This window comes from Orycteropus afer, unplaced genomic scaffold, assembly GCF_000298275.1.
Source record: "Orycteropus afer afer isolate SDZICR_OR568_19922 unplaced genomic scaffold, OryAfe1.0 scaffold03897, whole genome shotgun sequence".
Classification (NCBI taxonomy): Eukaryota; Metazoa; Chordata; class Mammalia; order Tubulidentata; family Orycteropodidae; genus Orycteropus; species Orycteropus afer.
The window spans coordinates 1-9,337 of NW_006925484.1; the positions used below are offsets into that span (position 1 = coordinate 1).

Sequence of the window (9,337 nt, forward strand, 5' to 3'; positions counted from 1 at the left end):
TGGAGAGAACAATCATGGGAGAAGGAAGGGCTGCTTATGCACAGGGAGATAGCTCAGGGTGCAGAAGAGCATGAAGGGATGGACACGGGGAGGAGGTAACTCTGGGGAGAAAGTGGGAGGGGAGCTGCTGCATTGTAAATTTTGGTCAATGACATGATGAGACAAAGTATATGTGAATTGCTGTATGAAATTGAATTTACTCTGTAAATCTTCACCCAAATCCTAATTAAAAAAAAAAAAGAGGGACAGGTCCCTGGAGAAGACATCATACTTGGTAAAGTAGAGGATCAAGGAGAAAGAGGAAGACCCTCAGTGACAAAAATGCATACAGAGGCTGCAACAATAAGCTGACACATAGCAACCATCTTGTTGATAGCACAGAATGGTGCCATGTTTTGTTCTGCTGTACACAGAATGCATTCAGGACACATTCACTGACACCTAACAATAACATAACAAACACTAAGGATGTTGAACATCATTTTATATGCTTATTTGATATTTTTTTTTTTTGAGAAATACATATTCAGATTACTTATTTTTTAACTGGATTATTTTTTATTATGGAGTTGTATATGGTTTTACATATTCTCACTGTTTAAGGTTGCAGGGGTCCAGTAAGGATATCTCTCTTTGTGTGTAACATTTCATGTTTCACAGCTTCCAATATTCCTATATTCATATTTTGTACATTTTGTGTTCTAATTATTAACAGCTATTTGAAGCTATTTCTTCCAATTTTGAGTCATGCTTCATCAACAAGTGAAGGTCCTGAATACTTTACTCCATCCATGTCATATGGTCAACTCTATTTTGAGGAGGTAGCTCTTCTTCAGTCATGTTTTGAGTGCCTTCCAAGTGAGGCGTCATCTTCTGGATCGATATTAGACAATGTTTCAGGGTTATTCATAAAGTTTTCCAGTAATATGTCAGACAATGGGAGCTCTGGTATAGTGCCTGAGACATTTGGCTACTAGCCAAAAGGCTACAGTCCAAACCCACCAGCCACGCCTCAAAAGAAAGATCAAGCAATCTACTTCCATAGTGATACTGTCTTGGAAACCCAAGGAGGGTTGCTATGAGTCAGATGCAACTCAATAGCTGTGAGTTTGTTTTCTTTGGAGTTAAGTAATATATTAAGTATAACAATGAAATAAATGTCAGTAACTATTCAGAAATCCAGAACTCATTTTTATTCATTTTTATCTACCTTTTCAGTCATTTAATATCCACTTACTTTTTATAAGTTTTCAATATTATTCAAATATTATTTCACTTCTAATTGTTTTATTTAAAATTCAATAAGTTAATGTATTGGTCATAAATTAATAATTTCTTCAGCTGGATGATAAGTAAATAAAAGTTTTTTTGTTGTTGTTGTACCTTTTTACGGGTTTATTAAACAATGACAATAATAATAGCTAGTACTATACATTTCTTACCATGTATCAGGCACTATTATAAAACAGTTACATACATTGTCCCATTTCTTCAGAGGTGGGGATTCAAGTCACAGAGGCTAAGTAACTTGAACTATTTCAGTCAAAGCACTATTGTATAGTAGTGGGGAAAAAATCTGCCTAATGTTAGAAAAGGCTCATATTTAGAAGAGACATTTGAACTGCATATAAAACTATTTAATAAACTGGGAAGGAAATAGAAATAAAAATATTATGGAAGTGTGAAAATTCATAGCTTATTCTGAGTATGGCAAATCAGATAAAAAGAGATCCTTTCTCTTTCAATCTCTCAGTTAAGAAATATTGGCATCAAAATAAATACACATCTGAGCTATAGATATGTACATCAAATCCATGATTTGTGACCAAGTCCCTAACAGCCGAAAAGGAAACTGTGCAGAGATTTTTATCATTGATGTAGTTATTTACTAGTTTCATGGAAAAATGAAACAGGCAAGGTCACAATAGGACCAACAAAAATAAAAAAAGAATAATAACAGAATACTATGAAAAACTGTACTCCAAAAAAATAATTGGCAATAGAATACAACAACATATCAGAAAAAAAAAAAGAAAAAAAGGGACAACTTGACTAAGCAGGATTCATACCAGGTATGCAAGAATGGTTCAACATTAGAAAAAAACAGTAACTGCAATCAAACAAATAAAACAAAGGAAAAGAATCAGATATCATATCAATGCAGAAAAGACATTGGACAAAGTCCAACACTCATTCTTGATTTAAAAAAAAAAAAAAATCCTCAACAAAACAGGAATAGAAGTGAAATTCAACATAATCAATTGTATACACACAAAACCAATAGCCTACATTATTCTCAAAGGAGAGTGCCTGAATATATTCCTTTTGTGAATGAGAACCAGATAAGGATTCCTTTTATCACTATTCCTATTCAATATTGAATTGGAAGTCATAGCCAGAGCAATAAGGCCAGAAAGGAAAATTAAAAAAAAAAAAAAAAAAAAAAGCCCTCCAAATTACCAAAAAAGAAGTAAAACTATCTCTATTTGCAATGATATGATCCTAGTGCATAGAAAATAGAGATTCAACATGAAAAGTACCAGAATTAGTAGAGGATTCAGTGAAGCGACAGGGAACAGGATCCACATACAGAAATCAGTTGGATTCCTGTACACTAACAAAGAGAACTCTGAAAAAGAAATCAGCAAAACAATGTCATTTTTAATAGCCACCCAAAAGATGAAGTACTTAGGAATGAATCTGACAAGAGACACAAAAGAACTGTGCAAAGAAAACCACAAAACACTACTACAAGAAACCAAAGGATACCTACATAAATGGAAGACTATACCATGCTCATGGACAGGAATACTCAATGCTGTGAAAATGTCAACACTACTCAAAGCTATCTACAGATGTGCTATCTTGATTTGACTCCATCAGCATTCCTTAAAGAGATAGTAAAATAAATCATCAAACTTTTATCGATAGGAAAATGAACCCACATAATAAAAGCACTGCTAAAAAAAAAAGATGAAAGTAGGAGGCCTCACACTCTCCAATTTCATATCATCTTATACAGCCACAGTTGTCAAAACAGCATAGTATTGGTACAATAACAGACACATAGACAGAACCCAGAAGTAAATCCATCCACTTATGGACAGCTGAACTTTGACAAAGGGCCAAAACTGGTTAAATGGGGAAGAGACAGTCTCTTTAACAAATGGTACTGGAAAAACAGGATATCCATTTGCAGAAAATTGAAACAGGATTCATATCTTTCATCATACGCAAGAAAGGAAACCAAAATTGATCAAAGACTTAAAACTCAAACCATAGTGATCATCAAAGAAAAATGGGGGCAAAATCAGGGACCCTAAGATATAATATAAAACATTATAAAACATAACTAATTATGCTCATACAGCAGAGGGCAAACTAAATGTTTGGGATCTCCTGGAAATCAAACATTTGTGCACATCAAAAGACTTCATAAAAAGAATAAAAAGAGACCATAAAGAGTGGGAAACATTTTTGGCAATGAAAGATCAGTCAAGGACATAAATTCTAAAATTTATAGAAAACTTCAATACCTCAAAAAGGAAAAGACAAAAAAATGCAATTGAAAAATGTGCAGAGCAGATCCACACTGCGCAGGAGCGAGCGGGAGGAGGAGCAAGCACCGCAGAGGTCTGTGCCAGCGCCCGCTGTGAGCCTGGCCGCTCCGCGTTGCTCCGCCAACTGCAAGATGTCATGTAGCAGCAGCAGCAAACCCACCTAGAATTTTCAACTCTTTTTTTTTCCCTCCGGTGGGGCAAGGAGTGCGGCAAAATTGTATTTCTGCTTCCACCCCCCTTTGCCTACTCCCATCTACAATCTGCCTTTGAGTCTCTTGAAAGGAACTGAGAGAGTCAAGGGAAGGTGGGGGGCCATATATCAGACTTGGACCTGCAGCGTCCCCAGCACCTAAAGGGAGAGCATGACTGAGGAGGGCTCCTAGGTGCCTAGAAAGTTGACAGAAAGCATAAAGGATGTTATTGGCAAGAAGATAAAAATTAAAGTGAAGAAGAAAGTGAAGTTGGAAGTCAAGGGAGACAAAGTTGAAAACAAAGTGCTGGGGAAGAATAGTGTTCTAAAGACAAGTCACATCCCAGGGCCAAACTGAACCAGAAGACTGGTGATGCCCTGTGGAGCATGGCTTAGTTCAGGGAAGGCACCATTTTCTTCCTTGTAAGAGTTGTGATATCATAATTCAGTTATTGCTAACCTGTTTCCTGGACCTAAGCAAATGACGATGCAGGCCAACTCTGACTCAGGTGTTCACATCATGCCGAGCCTTCCTTGTCACAACACAAATCCCCACCAAGCTCGAGTTAACCTTCAGCTACTTGGAGATTCATGGCATTGCCTGCAGCAAGCCAGCTCAGATGGTTGTGGAAACTGAGAAGTGCAGCATATCCATGAAGATGGCGTCATCTGAGGATGTGACTGAAGTGCTGGCTCACATTGGCACCTGCCTGCACAAAATATTTCCAGGCCTCTCTCCAGTGAGAATCATGAGAAAAATCTCCATGAAGCCACCTGAGCAACTGGCCAGCATCCAGACTCTGTGGGACAGCCAGACCCTGGCTGAGCAGAGCCCATGTGGTGGATTTTCTCAGATGTATGCCTTGTCTGTGACTGGCTTGGATTTTCATATAGGGAAGAAGTACAGTGGGATGTGGATACAATTTAAATGACTCAAGACACCAGGGAATTGAATTTACAAGACTTTAGTCATCTTGACCACAGGGACCTAATACCTATCATTGTTGTTCTGGAATACAACTAGTAGTTTACAAAGCTGTCCTCTAAGGATCTAAAACTGTCCACCAATGTCTGTGAACAGATCTTGAGGGTGGTGAGTAGGTCCAGTCGACTGGAAGAATTGGTGTTAGAAAGTGCTGGACTTAGATTTTGCACAAAAACTGGCTAGTGCTTTAGCGCATAATCCCAACTCAGGACTCTACCCGATTAACCATGCTGGCAACCCACTGGAGGATAGAGGCTTGTCCTCTTCAAGTATTCAGTTTGCCAAACTCCCAAAGGGACTAAAGCATTTAAATTGATCTAAAACCTCATTATAACCTAAAGAACAACCTCAATATCTTCACCCACAAACTGAGTGAATTCCTGCTCATCCTCTAAGATTCAGCACCTAGTTCACTTTCCTTTGAAGCCTTCTCAGAAAGTCTCCCCCATCACAGCCTACAGATCTAGTTGCTCCTTTCTCGGTGTTACATAACACCGTATTATGATTAAGTCCAAGCCTGGTAGTTTCTAGACTATAAGGGCTTTGCCTTCCTTCATCTGAGGGTCCCCAGCACCTGGCACATCACAGGTTCTTGCTGAATATGCCATGACTGAGTGAGAAAAAGTAGTCCCTAGACCTTTACATAGGTCAGGAGGTTGTTGTTCGAATGGAACAAGGGGATACTGAATGATTTAAATCAGGAAGGGAGTACATTAGGGTTGTATTCTTTCATTACACTTATGCAGTTGGTATGCTGAGCAAATAATCTAAGAAGCTGGACTATATGCAGAAGAATGCGGCATCAGGATTGAAGGAAGACCCACTAACAACCTGAGATATGTACATGACACAACTTGACTTGCTGAGAGTGAAGATGATGTGAAGCATTTACTAATGAAGATTAAAGACCACAGTCTGCAGTATGGATTACACCTCAACATAAAGAAAACAAAAATCCTGGTAACTGGGCCAATTAGCAGCATCACAATAAATGGAGAAAAGATTGAAGTTGTCAAAGATTTCATATTACTGGGATCCACAATCAACATCAATGGAAGCAGCAGTCAAGAAATCAGATGACATATTACACTGGGCAAATCTGCTGCAAAAGACCTCTTTCAAGTGTTAAAGAGCAAAGGTGTCTCGTTGAAGATTAAGGTGCACCTAACCCAAGCCATGGTATTTTCAATAGCTTGGATAGTGAATAAGGAAGATCAAAGAAAAGTTGATACTTTTGAATTGTGATGCTGGGAACAAATACTGAAAGTACCATGTTGTTGTTATGTACTGTTGAATCAGACCTGACTCATGGTGACCCCTCCTTGGGTTTCTGAGGTGGTATCACTACGAAAGTAGATTGCCCAAACTTTCTTCTGAGGAGTGGCTGGTGGGTTTGAACTGCCAGCCTTCTGGTTAGCAGTCAAATGTTGTAGGCACTATGCTACCAGGGCTCCTTGAAAGTATCATAGACTTCCAGAAGAATGAAAAAATCTGCCCTCGAAAATTACAGCCAGAATGCTCCCTGAAAGCAAGAATGGCCAGACTTTACCTCACTTACTTTGGTCATTGTGGTGTAGTAAATTACCTGGTATGGCTTTTCTAGCCATAAGTCTTTGTAAACTCCATGGTGTAATTGGCTGTGAGCAACTGGGGAGTCCCTGATAGTAAAAGTTATCCACCTGGAGTATTTCTGTTGGGAGTGGCACTGCTGCAATGTCCTGGAAACGTCGCTCTCTCTCAGGTGCTTAGAATTCTGATGCTATGATTGGCTAGTTTGGCCACTCTGCCAGGCTCAAAAGGAGGCCTCCTAGAGGCAGAAGTCTTTCTGACTACTGGATGAGAAGGGTGTATTGCTGAGAAGGAACGTGCTCCTGAGTGACACGCTGCTGGGAAAGAGACACAAGAGGCATGAATTGCTGAGAGAGACACCGAGGAACACGCACTGCTGGGAAAGAGACTGTGAGAGACTGTTGGGTTAGAGATGGTGGGCTGAGAAAGACTGAGCATTTTTCATAAACTTGAATTGTAATCTGGTGCTTCCCTAATAAACCCTATAATCTGTGAAAAAAAAAAAAAAGAAAAATGTGCAGAGAACATGAACTGACACTTCACTAAAGAAGAGATTCAGGCAGCTAACCATCACACAAAGAAATACTTATAGTTATTAGCCATTATAGAGATGCAAATCAAAACAATAATTAGATTTCATGTCACCCTAGCATTAATCGAAAAGTTCACAACAATAGAAAACAGCGTTTTATCGTGAACATTTTGAGAGGCTTGTACCTACATCCCACATACATGCAGTGGGGGGACTGTGGTAATGGGTAGAATTTCCTTAAAAGATTGGAAATAGAAATGCTTATTAAAAGCTTTCTGTGGTTTGTAAACTGGGAAAGGGACAAGGATGAATGAAAGTGAAAAGTTAAAAGGATGAAAATGCTACAAGAATTACCTATGTAGGTACTTATGGAGGTATGGCTTAGGTTTGGTAGATGTCAGAAGAAAGGATGGATAATGTGATTAATGGTTTAATGATATGAGTTGGATACCTTGAATTTTAGGGTAGAGAGTGTGAGAATGGTCTGTAAGTGACAATCGACACTAAAGAGTGACAATCAGATTTACTGCACCTTGAATACTATAAAGGATGCTGGGGAAAAGAAGCCACCATTTGATGATGTGAAAACAGCATTTTCAGGAGAGTTACTCTGATAAGAATTTGAAGTTATTATTTTTTTTTTTTCCTGACAATGAGCCATTATTCTAGAGGTAACAGTAAAAAGATTTTCAGCAGGTGAAAGGGTGCAGATGTGAACAAATCCAGGGAAGCAAATGAGATATGAAACTTCAAGTTTTGGGTGAAGGAAGCATAAGGTATTTGATTTCCTTCATGATGCCTATACATGAAATGTAGGAGGCATGTGCAGGAAAGTCTTATCTGTATCTGTAGGACAAAATCTGGAAACTTTTATAAAATAATTATCTTATTTCAAGCATAAAGAGGGGCTTTCTGTTAATCCTTGAAGCTGGATGACAGAAGATTTATAACAGAACAGTATTAGTGTGTAAAATGATTGGGATTAATCAGTTTCATTTGACTCAAGAAGACTGATAGATGTGTTCACCTTAACCTTTCTTAGAAGAGTCAAGATGTTAGTTGTTGTTGTAGTTGTTGTTAGATAAGTGCCATTGAGTCAGCTCTGACTCATAGCGACCCTATGCACAGCAGAACAAAACACTGCTTGGTCCTGTGCCAGCTTCCCAATCCTTGCTATACCTGAGCCCATCATTCAACCACTGTGTCAATCTGTCTCATTGAGGGCCTTCACCTCCCTCCTCAACCCTCCACCCTACCAAACATGATATCCTTCTCCAGGGAATGGTCCCTTCTGACAACATGACCAAAGTAGGTGAGACAAAGTCTGCCATTCTCGTTTGCAAGAAACATTCGGGCTGCACTTCCTTCAGAACAGATTTGTTAGTTCTTCTGGCAGTCCATGATACTTTCAGTATTCGTCACCAGCACCACAACTCTAAAGCATCAGCACTTCTTCACTCTTCCTTATTAATCAAACAGCTCTCACATGCATATGAGCTGATTGAAAATACTTTGGCTTGGGTTAGACACACTTAGTCTTCAAAGAGATATCTTTGCTCTTCAGCATTTCAAACAGTTCCTTTGCAGCAGATTTGCCCAGTGCAATATGTTAGTGCAATCATCAGTGCAATCTGATGTCTTGACTGATTCTTCCATTGGTGTTAATTATAGAATCAAGTAATAGGAAGTTCTTGACAACTCCAATCTTTTCTCCGTCCATCATGAAGCTGTTTACTGGACCAGTTGTGAGGATTTTTGTTTTCTTTATACTGAGTTGTAATCCATACTGCAGATTGTAGTCTCTGATTTTCATCAGTAAGTGCTCCAAGTCATCCTCACTTTCAGCAAGCGAAGTTGTGTCATTTGCATATTGCAGGTTGTTAATCAGTCTTCCTCCAATCCTGATGCCATGTTCTTCTTCATATAATCCATCTTCTCGGATTATTTGCTCAGCATACAGAATGAATAAATATGGTGTAAGGATATAACCCTGACATACACTCCCTTCCTGGTTTTAAAGCATGCAGTATCTCCTTGTTCTGTTCGAATGACATCCTCCTGATCTATGTACAGTTTCCTCATGAGTACAATCAAATGTTTAGAAATTCCAATTCTACTCAATGTTATCCATAATTTGTTATGATCCACACAATTTATGCTTTTGCATAGTCAGTGCTTTATTACATAGTCAATAAAACATAAGTAAACATCTTTCTGGTATTTTCAGCAAAAATCCATCTGACATCAGCAATGATATCCCTCATTCCATCATTCCACATCCTCTTCTGAATCCAGCATGCATTTGTGGAAGCTCTTTGTCAATATACTGCTGTAACCATTTTTGAATTATCCTCAGTAAGATTTTATTTGCGTGTGATATTAAGGATATTATTTGATAATTTCCACATTCTGTGGGATAACCTTTCTTTGGAAAGATGTTGGTAGATTGATTAAATTTATAAAAAGAAAAGAAATTAGCTAATAAGCTACAAAAAGACATG

At 38.5% G+C, this 9,337-nt stretch overlaps 1 pseudogene; it reads left to right on the plus strand.

Annotated features, from left to right (window-relative positions):
* Window positions 1–3,559: 3,559 nt before the first annotated feature.
* Window positions 3,560–4,774, plus strand: LOC103213498 (annotated as a pseudogene).
* Window positions 4,775–9,337: the final 4,563 nt, after the last annotated feature.